Source organism: Lycium ferocissimum, chromosome 9 (genome assembly GCF_029784015.1).
Source record: "Lycium ferocissimum isolate CSIRO_LF1 chromosome 9, AGI_CSIRO_Lferr_CH_V1, whole genome shotgun sequence".
In the NCBI taxonomy this organism is placed as follows: domain Eukaryota; kingdom Viridiplantae; phylum Streptophyta; class Magnoliopsida; order Solanales; family Solanaceae; genus Lycium; species Lycium ferocissimum.
Window position 1 is genome coordinate 27,979,433 of NC_081350.1, and position 15,562 is coordinate 27,994,994.

At 35.7% G+C, this 15,562-nt stretch overlaps 1 pseudogene; it reads right to left on the reverse strand.

Moving 5' to 3' along the window:
- Positions 1 to 1,426: 1,426 nt before the first annotated feature.
- Positions 1,427 to 10,170, reverse strand: LOC132031744 (probable terpene synthase 13; annotated as a pseudogene).
- Between the last annotated feature and the right edge of the window lie 5,392 nt (positions 10,171 to 15,562).

The window sequence follows — 15,562 nt, forward strand, 5'->3', positions numbered from 1 at the left end:
TAGGATTTTCACACATATGATTTTGATACGTGGCTATGGTTTTTCGAAATTCGGTTTGATATGTTCCCGAGTGATATTCGGAAGGAAACCCGATTTGACTATTGTTTCAGTTTTGAAGTAACAGTTGTTTTGATTATCTTCTTGCGTCTTTGTAAGTATTTTGCATTACATATGGTATTAACCGCTGGGTTCCTGGCCGCGGTATATTTATATAATTGTGATATTAATGAATGGGTTCCCTGGCCGCGGTATATTTATATAGAGAGATCTTAACCGCCGGGTTCCCTGGCCGCGGTATATTTATATATTTGTGATATTAATGCGCCGGGTTTCTTCGCGGTATATGTGATATGATAATGTGAGGACATGATGATGTGATATGATATGTTTGATTTTTTTTTCCCGTATATATGAAATCTAAAATCTAAAATAAAAATGGTTCTTTCGAAAAGAAATGTTTTCACTTATGACACTTAGTCCCATTATGGGACGGATATTATACAAAACAAAACGTTATACATGATTTGTACGTTCGGAGTAAGCGTTTGGGGCATTCGACTATTATGTTTGTTCTCGTTAACCTCATTTGTATTCGTATCTCGGATGTAAGCACACCGGTATTCGGCCATTATGCCGACTTTCCGTATATGAATTTGTTTACGGTATCTCATGCTTTACATGCTCGGTACATATTAACGACCCCCTTTCTTCGGGGAGATAAATAAATGCCCGCAGTACCGACGCACAACCTTGGTGATCCATCGGTTTAGGACAAAATCTTTATTTGAAGTGCTCCCCTTATTCGACATTTTTTTTTGGTATATATTCGTTCGTTGCATTGTACATATTTGTTTAGGGGTACGGCGGGGCCACGTCCCGTCATATGATTACTTATTTTAGAGGTACGTGGACATGTTTTGTGGGTTGTGCCTACTTCGTGGGAAATGTTGTGTTTGTATATGTTGTGTTTGGGCGATTCTATCTTAATTTTTCCGCGTACCACATGTCGGCCCGCATATGTATATATATGTTGTTTTGTTGGCCCCGTGTGGCCTTTGTTATATTTTCTATGCGCAGGTTAATTTGGATAGTCCGTAAAACAAAGGAAGCTAGCCACGGAAATTTTTCCCCGGAAATTATATAAATTTGCAACTCAGCCTCGTCGGCTTCTGTTATATTCCTGTATGTGTTCGATATCATCAGATTGGTGCGTTTGGGTGCCCAGATCGAGCACTAGTCACGGCCTACGGGGTTGGGTCGTGACAAAATCATAATCTCAAAAATTTTCTTTAATTTGGTCATGAATTTCGGTCAAAGTATCCGATCTCTATTGACCGGATCTGACACGAATTCCGTACCCAAACCCGTGTCCGGGTCGTGTCGACTTTCAACGGCGGCAAAAGTGCCGGGTCCGAGCAACATAGGTTCACATTGACAAATCACCATACAACATAGACTTAATATATTCTTGGAGGACAGGGAGGGACTGCTTATCATCATAATTGTACATAAGAGGGTCCATTCTTGCAAAATTAAGAGAAGCTTTTGCAAATGATCCTGAAGATCGACTCATCAGACAAAAATACTCCTTGTTAAGTTGCTTCCATTCGTCTTCTATTAGCTTAAATATTCTCTTGCCAATTCAATTGAAGCATCTTTTTGTCCCTTCATGTAACATTCTACGTATGAACCATCATTTCTTTCTTGATTCTCATCCTGTACGCATGTTAACTATATAATGCTAAGAAAATGACTAAAAAAGAAAATATTTAGCTACAATATTTTTGTTTCCTCTGTCCCATTTTATGTGATGATATTTGATTAAACATGCAAGAAATTTAAGTTAGAAATAAATATTTTTGAAACTTTGTAATCTAAAACATATCACATACATTTAAGTGACAATAAGCTCATGTTCTTAAGGGTAAGAATGAGAAGCTCAAAGTTAAAATATTTCTACATATAGAAAGATGTTACTTACTCCGTCCCTATTATTGTGGATTTGTGGTGCATTCAAAGTTTTTTTCTTATTATTAAATTTGTGCCCAGTTAAAATGTATCACATAAAGGGAAGGGATGGTATTCTTTTTGAGCAAGATTAAAATAGAAAACGTGTCACATAAAATGAGATAGTGAAAAACTGGAAATTTGTTACTAAAGTAAATAATTATGCGATGGATTAGCGACAAATGATAGAGTATCATGAATATATTTTGTTACCTTTGCGCTTCCAAGATCATCCCAAAGACGAATAATCATAGCACCGGAACAGGTGATGGCTGACACATCTTCCAAATGAATAGAGTTTACACCAAGACCTAAGAGATAGAACATGTGAACTGAGATAGCATGAACTCCAGAACTAACAAGCCCATTCTTCAGATACTCATCTGTTGTTGGTAACTCTCCAGAGGCAAACCATTTTGCTTCTTTTAGAAATGCATTGCAAAGACTTGCCCACCGAAATGATAACAAATTAATGATGTAATCCATCAGATATGTGCATTACAGATAGATATAACTGGGTTTGGCGGATTCAGAATTTAAAGTTTGTGGTTCCTAATGATCTCATTTTAAAAAGAAAAAGAAAGACAAAATAAGTGATTCTTTTTTTTTTTTTTTTTTTTTTTGTAAAAAAGCAAAATACAGGTCAATAATGGTGATTAAGGGATTCAAACCCTTGTCAAGGAGCGCGCAGCACGACTTAACTAGGATCCATCATTGCCGCTAAACCAACAACCCTCTTTTTATACTGAATTCCCAACTAGAAATCTGTTATGTTAAATGGATTCTAAATGTAAATACAGATCCTGAGCAAAAGTTACTGGATTCCCGGGAACTCACACCCCCTACCCTAAATCTGCTCCTGATTGGGATGTCTCACTTGAGATCGATCCAACATGCTACTCCCTCCAGTACTATTTTGGAATTCCTCTCTCTCAACTTATGTGATATTTTGCCTTTTTAATTAGTTAAAAAAATAGCATCAATATTTTTTTTTCCTCTTAAATTTTGTATTCGTCAAATATCTTCACATAAATTGGTACGAAAAAAGTATGTTTTTGAAAAAAAATGAGTTTATGCTCTATGCACCGATAAAAAATACTAGTCCCTCCAGTTCACGTCCGCGTAGCCTTTATTTTTTTGTTCAAAAAAAGTGCCCACTTCCCAAATTAAGAAAGAATTAACCTTATTTTTTCAAATTTGCCCTTATTAGTGTTAAGTGACCAAAACCCAATACTTATTTAATTAGGGAAGTTTAGTCAAAAAACCTATTTTTGCGTAGGAGTTAATATTTTCTTAAGGGATGTGTAAATGGCTAAGTGAATCCTCTTTTTGAACCGGAGGGAGTACTATTTAATTTCTGTTGGCAAAAATCCAAGAGCAAGTCCCATTCAATGCGAAAAGCGTGTGAATAATACCGTCTTCCGCAGGTTTTCAATGGGGTTCCATCTATATATTTTGTAGAGATTGTAACCAATGGAATTAAACTTACTCGTGAAGGGAGTTGTATTATCCATTTCTTCAATAAATGAAGTCCAAATAAAATAAGTGTCCTTCTAAACTTGTCCTTTACTTTCACTTTAACACCCGAACTGAGGCTAGTATGAGACTAGTTTTGGAGCACCCATACATCATTAATTTGAACTTAACTGTATGTAAAGAAATTTTACACTATCAACTAGAAAAGGAAGATCTTGATCGGAAGCTCCAGTATTATTGTTAGCGAAAAAGATTTTTGAAACTAGATCAATACCTTCCAGCCCCTTTTGATTGATGTTCTTAATGTGTTTATAGCACAAAACCTGTCTTAATTTTCAGGTAATTAATCAACATAAAAATCACCTATAATTAGCCTTTGAGTGTAACTTTTATGCATAGAGATAGTAAAAGGAATTTTTCACTATCAAGTCACCCTGAATGATAACTGCGTGTAATCGTCCGTAAAAATCTTGAGATTAATAACCTATAAAGCAAAATAAGTTACTTGCTATGACAAGATAAAATTTCTTCTACACTATCAATACATAAAAGTTATTCATATAATTTACCTGGAAACTTGAGCTAGTTCATCTTGATGTATCTCTTGGGCTATGGAGTAGTTAATATTTGCCAATTCTTGCAAGGTGTCTCTTCCCCATCCATTAATTCCTTGAAGCTTTTGGCCTTGCATCTTGCTAAAGTCTTATGGTATGGATACTTCAATGTTTCTTTAACGATTCCTTTAATGTTGCTTTAATGATTCTAGCTTGAACACATGAGTCATTATTTCCAAGAAATGCATTATTAAGGTGCTGGCCACTGAATTTTGCAACTTCAACGAGTATGTGTTCTTCTACACCAAGTTGTGCTGCTTCATATAGACCAACTAATCCACTTATATCTTGACTCAGGTTTAATCCAAATGTCCCATTATCATTGTTCTTGAATTTTTTAAAAACATCTGCTCACGAAATAGATGATGATTAGATAGATGTTTCAAATTTGGTCTAACTTCTATACAATGACAGTTTATAAGATGATTTCAGGAAAAAATATGTAATGTATCCAATAAGTGATATTAACAAGTGGTTAAAATACCTTTGGTAGTATGAAAACGGTTAACATTTGTGATCACCATCTCATCTAAAAGTTTATGTTATTATAAAAACTATAGTTTTATTTTCTTAAGTATGTCTTTAACGCGCCCGAAAGTTCAGAATTGATACCTTTTCATGAGAACTACATGGGTTTTAAAAGAGTTTGCTTACCATACTCTGATGTCATGTTGTTGTATGACGATCACGTCTAAAATCTTAATCGGTTAGGGAGAACATTTTTTTTTTTTTTTTTAAATCATATTCTTAAGAAGAAAAACTTTTACACTGTTAGGGCAGTATCATTTGAGATTATACTAGTACAACTTATCCATTTCATAATTAAGAATTTTTGGAGATTACTGAAAAACCAATTACCTGCTGGCACGTGGTAACCTTCTTGTCTCCAAAGCCTGAAACAAAGAGAAACCACAAAAGGGGTTTGATGTGTGAGAAAACAAGCACTTCGTCCTTATTGCATACTTTATATCCTTCACTAATCGTGCAAATTTCGTATTTAATCCATCCTGCAATAGTAAGCATTTTCTTAGTAAATAAAAAAAAAAAAAAAAGAATGCGAACATTAAGGTTGTGTTCGGTATGGAGGAAAATATTTTCCAATTTTCTCATGTTCGTTTGGTCAAAATTTTTTAAAAACATTTTCTTTAGGAAAACAAGTTCCTTAAAAATGGGAAAAATTACTTTCCTGATCAAAGTAGGGAAAACAAGTCCACAAGTGTCATTTCACCAACCACCCAACGCACTAGGGCTGCATATCGATCGGTCCAGTTCGAGTTTGAAACTTATCGGTACAACTTATCGGTTATCGGTTTGTAGACATGTTAAATCGTTAAAGAACTGTTAAGATATCGGTTAATGGGTTATCGGTTAATTGGTTGCTGTTTGTTATCGGTTCGGTTGTCGGTTTAACCGTTAAGATTTTACACAAAAAAATTTCAAGAACAAAGAACCCATTTCAAAACTGAAAGTAGCTTCAGCTGCTAAGACTATTCCGAACAAAATAATACAATTGAAATATGAAGGATGTAAACAAAATTGGACCTTTTTTAAGGTGTGATTTTATCAAACCTGTCACTGCAAACACCAATGCATAAGGGAAATAAGAAATATTCTTCAGGCATTTACATAACATTAGTTTGCAATAACTTGTCTAGCACCACTAGAGTAAGGGTGTCAAGTGGGTCGGGCCAGCCCGAACCCGGCCCGGTAAACCCGGCCCACCACCGGCCCGGCCCAAGCCCACTAAGAGGTGTAAGGGGCTGGGCTAGGTGGGTTTTATTAGGGGGCTGGGCCGGACAAGGTGGACAAGAATCACCTCGCCCAATCGAGGCCGGGTGATGGCCCACCGGGGCACCGGCCCGGCCCGGCCCACTTCAAATTTAAAAAAAAAAAAAAAAAGAAGATAAGTACTACATTTATTACTAATAATAAGTATTTTAAAAACATTATATCCCAATAAAATAGCTGTAGCTATAATTGTGGGATTCTTAAAATTTTGGAAGCAAATATATGAAATATTTATTAATTATTCCAACCATAGTTAGAATCTTACTTTAGTTAATTAAAACTTAACCATTAAAACATGTAATGTGTCTCTTATTCAAGTAAGAACTTGGGGAAAGTTTGTAAGCTTTAAAGTTTAAATTCAACTTTGCAATTATTGATTAATAAAACTAAAGGCTCACTGAGCCTTTGAATTTCTTTTCAAATTTGTGTTATAATTTTATTTATGATTTTATTTACAAGAATAATAATTTGTACGCGGTCAAAATAGAACTATAAATGTAATTGTGTAAAACTAATCGTACACTGAAAGCAACTCCAAGATAAATTTCTGCAAGGAGGGACAAACATTGATCGGTGCCCAAAAGCAACAAGACATTATAATATGACAAAATCGGTGAAATGACAAGCCTACGAAATTCTTTGATGCGTGAAATAAATCAAATACCCCTTTTAAGTTACTATCTTCTTGTTGGCTTACACAAGTTCAAAAATACTTCAATAGGTTTATACGATATAATAATATAAACTATTAGTTATATATATAATAATATATTAATAAAATCTTACTAGTTTCAAATATTTTATATATAATAATAATTAAATATTTTTTAGCTTATTGAAATGTCTCCGCCGATGATGGAGAGGTGACAATCTGCACATGACATTAGGACTTAGGATCAGATGAGATAATTAATTAAGAACTTTGGTTTAGTATCAAAACTCATGTGCATTGTAACCATTTAGTTCCCATTTAGATGAGTAGGAAATTTAGAGAAAGAGGAGAGTAGGGAATTGTGAGATAATATGGAGAAGAATGAATGGTATTTATAGATTGAAAATAGGGCGAAAGTATAATTTAAGGAACTTGATGGTTAAAATAAAGTTGACAACAACTAGATTTTAAAGTATCAAACTTAATAAATTTTAGTATTAGAATTTTTTTTAAAAATAATTAAAACCCAACCCGGCCCACTAACGAAAACCCGGCCCACTAACGGGCCGGTTAGCCTTGTGTGTAGCCCCTATCCATTAATCGGACATCCCTTTCCCTCTCCAAGCCCGGCCCCTTAACTTACGGCCCGGCCCGGCCCCGACCCGGCCCCTTGTGGCCCACGTTTAAATGGCCCGGCCCGACCCGACCCGGCCCACTGGACACCCTTACACCAGAGAAATACAAAAATACATAAACAACAGTGAGAATTGAAAGCAATGTAGATTGTAGAAGAAGTAAAGACAGTTTACACTGGGCTTGCATCAGTTTACACTGGGCTTGCGTCTTACGAGTTGGAGGAGAAGGGTTTCTGAAATTGAAATCGCCACTAGAGAGACTGAGTTTATGAAGTGGAAATCAAGTGAAACCTAAATCTAGTCAAGTGACATTATACATGGAAGGGTAGAATTGTAATTAAATAAATGGTTATCGAGTTATCGGTTCACCCGTTAACAAAATTGGCCAAACCGTGGCCCGACTCAATAAGCCAATAACCACAGGGCACCACCCGATACCCGAACCAGTAATCCATTAACCCGAATCATTAACCCAATAATTGGTTCGGGTCATTGGTTTAACCGTTAATATGCACAGCCCTACAACCCACCCCTCAACCACCAAAACCCCAACCACTCCCCCATGCACCACCACCAACCCCTCCAATTTTTTTTTTTTTTAATTTTTAAATTTTTTTATTTTGGATTTTCTACACCACCCCCTCCCCCCCCCCCCCACCCCTCCAAAAAAGTTTTTTTCTTAAAAAAAAGTTTTAAAAAGTTCTTTTTTGTTTAATTTTGACAACACCCACCCCCCCCCCCACCCCACTCCCCCACCCACCCATTAAACACCCCACCATCCCCTCAAATTTTTTTTTTTTTTTTTTTAAGTTTTCTATTTTTATTTTCTACACCCCCCCCCCCCCCCCCCAAAACGGCGCACCTCCTGTCCCCTCCTGAATTTTCTATTTCAAATTTAATTTTACCTTTTATAAAAATGAAACATTTGCATGGTTAAATTTGGTGTGGGGTGGGTAGAATTTTTTTTCCATTTTTTTAAAAAATTTATAAAAGTAAAATAGAATATATGAAATAGAAAATTTGGGAGGGATGGGTGGGTGGGAGGGTTGGATGGAGCGATGGTGTGGGGTGGGTGGTGGTGTGAGATAGTGGTGGGTGAAGATGAACTGCGTTTGAGGGTGGTGATTGGGTGGGGGTGGGTGGTGGGGGTAGAGATGGGGTTGGGGGTTGGGGGTTGGGGTGGGGTTGGTGGGACTTGGGTGAATATTTTTCGAAAAATGTTTTCTACAACCAATCGAATATGAGAAAATAAGTAAGAAAATCACTTATTTTCCACTACCGGACTGAACATGAGAAAATAAGTAGAAATTCACTTATTTTTCAAGAACGCAGTTTCTAGGAAACCATTTTCCTCCATACCCCTAACTCGTCGTGTTTTCTTCTAAATTACTTGATTGATTTAACTTACATAAAACATAGTCGAATGGCAGAGTGGAGCCAGGGCTGTCTCAACAAGATTGGGGGCCTCAGGCCAAACTTCATAGAGAGGCTCTAATTTTAAAAAATAAAAATAAAAGAAAGATCGTCATATATATTTTTATTTAAAGTCTATTTTTCTAGCTTTTTTAGATGCGGATTTATTAATTATTGTTTTATAATCTATTTGTTTTAACAATCCTTTTTCAATTGATAATATAGCCAATCCATTCAATCTCTCTTTTTGCATAACCGGATTCATATTTTCTATTTGACATATTTAAATTGAATAAATTCTAATAATAACTAAAACAAAAATATTTACTTATGAAATAAGAATATCAACAATGATAAATTTTCAATGAAATATAAGATAAAGTTAGAACAAAAACCCGTTTGAAGAATTTCATCAGTCGATATAATGATATCGAAATAGTGTTGCGCTACTTCAATATAATGATTGCTTGTTGCAATGCTTGATAATATGAAGAAGAAGCCGAAAAGTAAATCTTGATCTTTCGTAAGTACTAAGTTTTGCAACAGAACGTTTAGGTGTTTAGGAGAACTGAGAACTTTCAATAATAATAAGAATACAAGAATGATGAAAGGAAGAAGAAAATAAGTAAATATAGACAATAAAATACTTACCCAAATAAATAAGAATATTACAACTATACAATTACCAAGAATAGTCATCCCATTCCCCCAATTATGCTCAACTTATCCACTCCCCCATAAAAGGGAAGAAGTTACCATTCTCTCCCCAAAATATCCCCAATGTGGACCACACCCCCATAATAAAAGGAAGAAATAACTGTTTCTTCCCAATATCTCTTCAAACTTCCAATTCAATGTACAATGTTTTTCTTTCCAAAGTAGTAAATATGTACATATTGGGTGTTAAAAAAAATAATAAAAAAAAAGGTGGGGCCCTAGCTAGGCAATGCCTTACTTGCCTGCCCTTTCAGCCCGCCCTGAGTGGAGCTAACATTATCCAAGGCCAGTAATTAAATTGATACCTCTAAGTCGGAAAATTACATTGTTTAGATAATTTAATTTTTATTTTTATTTTTCTTGTATATATAATTATATATGTATTTCTTCGTGGATTTACTTCTTTATATATATTTTGAACCCCTTCATGAACATCTTAGCTCCGTATTCGGAGCACAACCCCCACCTACTCACCCCTGTGTTTGAAACACTTGAAATCGTGACTTTTTTAGGAAAAAATTTACAAGAATTCAAGAAAAGTTATGCCTCAACTTACCTTAATTATAGCTTACGTACACTGACAATGCAAATTTTACCTTATCAATATATTTTATGAATGATCACATATGTATAACTTTTTTTAAAAGTAATATATATGATATTGTAGTATTTTACGTTGTCGGTGCATAGAAATTAAAATCATACTTGAGTGTAGCTCGAGGTTGCTTTGAAAAAAATCTTCTCGAATGGTCCATTTGTCAGAGCTTCTGCATGAAACTTGAAAGTTTCTGCTTCTTACATTTTGGCCAGTGCTTGTTATGTGCATGCAGGGATATTGTGAAGGGGAGAGGGCTCTAGTCATTGCCATGAAAATAATTTGTACAATAGATATTTTGTGGTATATATTAATTTGACGAAATAACAATTCGACATATCATCCACTATTTATAGTAGTAGCTTTCTAGGTACTGTTGGAGAGAGATCAGAAGGGCAGCTGGACTGACGTATCAAGTATACGTCAAGGTGTTGTTTGTTGAGATAATTAACTTTAGCTAACAGTATTTGTTGAGCTAGGTTCGAGGTTGTTAAATTCTACGATATGGGCTTATCTAGGATGTCAAATAGAAAGGTTGTTAAATTTTATGTTGAGACTGTTGGAATATATAATATTAACTATGTGTTTGATGTAGTATTTATTATAGAACAATTACTGATTCAATTTTTAATAAAGAGTTAAATAGTTCATGTACTAGTATGTGTCTCATTTAGTTATATAGTAGATGATTTAGTATATAGAGTTTAGCTTATACATGGAATATTAAATCATCAGTTCTTATAAATATAAAGTTTATGTTCACAATCTAAGATGGAAATTGGACAAAGCTATCGGTATGATTGTAGCACAAGATTAAATATAATTATCTTCATTATGGGAACGGTATAGTTATGACTTCTTGTGCTTGTATATTTTGTATGTTTTGAACAGACCAAGTAGAGATAAGTGTTTTTGTACTGAATATATAAAACAACTTCTTTAGCTCATTAAATGTACTTATACTCTTCATCTTGATATAATTATTACGACCAATGTGATTTGTTCATTATCTTGATTTATAAAAGGTACGACTCTATTGTGTAACGACCTGTTTGGTCGTTATAGCACTTTCGATCCATTAGCCCCCGTTAACCCTTCCCCAAGCTCTGTTAGTACGATTTTGATCCTCGGGGATGGGTGGTACTGCTCTGAGGTAGTCGGGTGAGTTTTATGATGACTTATGTGGAATAGAGCCTTAAAGTGAAAAATGTTTGACCAATTGTTAACTTTTGGGTAAACGGACCTTTTTCGGAAATCTGTTGATTTCGAGAGGTCCAGATGGTCGATTATGACTTACTGATATGTTCAAGTTAGTTCTCGAGGAACTCGGGGAGCATTTCGGGTTATTGGTTGGAAAGTTGGTCTTTGGCCATTGACTGTTGACCCGGTCAAATAGATCTCCGTTGGGAATTTCGAGACCACAAGCAAATCCATAGTGTATTTTTGTGTATGATTGCATGATTGGTGTCACGACCCAAATCATGGATCATGCGGGCACCCACACTAACCCTCCCTGGTGGGCGAACCCTTCAGATAACTACCTTAATTTGATACAACATGCGGAATAAATCTATTATTATAAGAAATTCCCAAAATCTAGTCTAGACTCATACAAGAGCTTCTAAGAAGTTTACAATTTGAATAGTTAACGGACTCAAACCGGATACGACTTCGTTGAAGGATAGAGAACAACGAAATCTAAGGAGAGACTCGGGTTGCAATAGCTCACCCAAACGTCTTTGACGAATGCCTCGAAACGGTCGTGAGACTCGAACATCACACAGAAAATAACTCTACACTCCACAAGGAGTGTAGCAAGAGTAGTATGAGCACAACACAAGGCTCGTAGGTATCATAGGCCGACAATGGTTAGTTCACGCATATAAACAAGAAGCAACCAACAAGTAAGCAGATAAGTAATCAAACACAGTCACACATCTAGCACATGAGAAAGTCTTGCATTAACGATAGTCACAAGGGATCTCAATATCTCGCATTATAAGCCTAGGGAGAATTCTATAAACCTCGATTCCATCCAACCTTTAAAATAAATACTCACAAACAACAACTCGGTAATTCACAAATCAAGAATCAATCGAGAATGTGCCATGCAATGACATGAATGACCATTCAAATGGAGTGCTATGCAATGCAATGTCGTGCTATGTAAATGTTATGCAATGCGAGTAGTCACCTCTCACACTCCACTCCCGTACACACATGCTATGGCAATGCCTCATAGTCATGACCCATGGGGGACCCGCGAAGTCCATGTACCACTCGTGCTCTCCGGCAGAAACCTCGGAGGCTATCAATCACTCTCAATCTCCGGCAGAAACCTCGGAGTCTCTCTGTCACTCTCAATCTCCGGCAGAAACCTCGGAGTCTCTCTGTCACTCTCAATCTCCGGCAAAAACCTCGGAGTCTCTCTGTCACTCTCAATCTCCGGCAAAAACCTCGGAGTCTCTCAATCACTCTCCTCACCATTATAACAACATAAGAGTAATATGAAAGCATGTCATGCATGATATCGTCTCAACTATATCACCAATATGCAATAAACAAGTACAAGTCATATTATTGCCCACGGCTCAATCATCAATATTACCCTTCCCTTTCATAAGGTGAGGGAGCTAGTATGTGATAAAGATACAACTAGGTGATAATTACATCACATAGCACATAGAATATGGGATGCATGCCTCGCATGGAATCAACCTCAATAATCACCGCAATCATAGGTTCCATAGATTCATACTAGGAATTGCAATTCAATATTCAATTCTCGGTAATAACCCTCCTCTTCCATATGACCGGTGGGAGAACAAGAGAGAGAGAATTATATCAAATACATGAAATCACAATACAATGACAGCTCACATAACAATATCGTAATAATGGCGACGAGCCCACATAAAATATCACAATAATGGCGACAAGCCCACATAACGATATCACAATAATGGCGACAAGCCCACATAATAACGGTAATACCAACCTAGATGGAATTTACCTCCACACCATGCCGAAGGCCTATCATGCTTTCCCCGTCAATCACTACTATTTACATACGTTTATTAACCGGAGTCTAGACATAAAGTAAACCGTAACCTACCTCAATGCCGAACGGTGTCACGAACTTTCACGCCAAAGCTTTTTCCTTCCGAAGTGCTTCCGATCGGACCAGGTCTTTAGTGCTTATTCGTCACACAATATGTGTACGCTACCCAATAATACTTTAACCTATATTAAGACGCCAACAACTATGGTTAAGCTACGGGGAGATTCAAACGTATTCTAACGTTAGTAACTCCTTTCTAGATGTTTAGGCGATGTTTTCTCTTGTATCTAAACCAACCACATACTACCAATACAACATCAATAATTATGTGTTCAATACCAATCCGGACAGCCCACACAATATTCTAAACAACCCACATTCATAACATGCAATAACGATTCACATACGGTTTCGACATTCTCAAGTTACTTTTATTAGTTTGTAGCCTTAACGTTTGCATGTAACAACTTATAACAGCCCATCCAACATAAAATATGATGTATACTCTTAACTTATAATTATTCTTTCCAACTTAATGAAAACACAAGTCCAAAACAGTCCCTAACCAACAACATCCAAAACGGTCCCTAACTAGCAACATAACAATGTTCGGAATTCTTGCAAACGTTTACGAACATACTAAGCCAACCACATGTGATTTTTATACATCATTTCATGTCTTCTTTTCATATAATTTCAGTAAGTTATGACCAGCTATCCACACGACAAGTACAACATCAATTCATACGCAACTACGCTATATCGTCATTTTTATAATCCTTAAAACAACTCACAAATGACTTTAGTTTCAACTCCAACCATTAAACACCTTCATTTCCATCATAAAATTCATGATAATAACAATCAAAATATCAAGTAAAAACAGTTCACTAACTTCTTCACAAAACAGTCCACACACGGCTACACCATGCTTCAACATCACTCACATAAAATCATAGATTCAACCATTTTCATACTAACATAACTTCACCTTTAACCTTCCAATTCTTTTCATTCTTTTTACCATGAGATCTATGATAGTAACAACCATATTTATTAAAGAAAATCAGTCCATTAATTCCACCAAAACAGTCCCTACGGCCAACTAACATTCCAACACCAACTTTCATGATTTTATGCATGCGATTCATGTTCGTCAAGTTACAACCATACTTCAACATCAACACATATAACCCCATAACTACTATCATGTTCCAACATCAATACACCTTATTTCATGCATACAACTTATATTCACACATCTACATCACCCTTAATACTTGAAAAGAAAGTTAGATCTTACCTTGACAACTTGACTTCTCTACTTGGCTAGAGTTGGTGACTTGAGATGGAAAATCTCTTCTTGTTGCTCCAAAGACTATCTTCACGTTTTAGGGACCTTCTAAAGGGTTGAAACACCTTGGAAAATAATTTTTGATCAACACACAAAGAGCTCCAAAATCAGCCCTTTGATTAGTGAGCTCTCCCCTCTCCCTCTAGGTTTTCTTTCTTTGTTGTGAAGTTGAAAATGAATGTAATGGCTGATTCCTTAGTCATTATTTGGTTAAATTATGATGCCTACAAGTTGGACACAACACATGCTCCACTCATGACCTTGAGCACTCAATTAACTTTACACAAAATTTCAATTCTTTTCTCTAACTTTCGGCTGAACTTCCCCCTTTGTTCCCTTTCTTCTTCTTTCCATTTAATTGTTTATGAGACAATTGCATGTGTAGTGAATGAATCATACACTAACCTTTGTCCATTGCAATCATACAAGGATGAATGTCAATATTTAAGTGTGCAAGTATTCTTCCTAACATGTGTGTCTTCATAAAATAATGCATGCTTTCATAAAGTGATAGATGCCCTCAATATTCAAATGTATGCCTCACATGGATGTCTTCTTTTTTATCCACCTTGGCCGAAATTTACATGTATTTTTCTTCGAATTTAATTGTCCACAATATAATGAAAATGTAGTGGATGAATCAACATTTAAATGCATATTTGTATGTCTTCCATAATAACCTTGTTTTAGATGACTTTGAGTCATCCTTTTTACCTTGGATGTTGATGCTCTCATTTGGCATTATTATTGTCACCAATTTTTAACTTAACACCACAATTAAGGTAGTTCATGTAATTTCCAACATGGCACATTCTTGTACTAATAAAATTTTGATTTAATTTAAAATCCGAAGTTTCTAGCGTTGATTCTTTCGGAATAACTCTATGGATACGTGACATTCTCCCCTCCTTTAGAGGGAATATTATGCTCTAAAAGTGCTAAACGACCAAATGGGTCGTTACAAAACTACTATCAAATTAATTAAGTATTATATATCGATCACTAAATATCGTTGATTTCATTTCTTATCACTAAATACATAATCATAGTTCGCATCAATTCACTCTAATGATCATTGGATTTAATGCATATTCCTAACTCAAATTACCATCAAATTGATTAAGTATTATATATTGATCACTACTTATTATTGACTTCCTTTGTTATCATCTAAATAATCATTGATCTCTCTTTGTTGATCACTAAATACGTACTCGAATCAAATCAGCATTGGTGGCTCTCCGATCTTC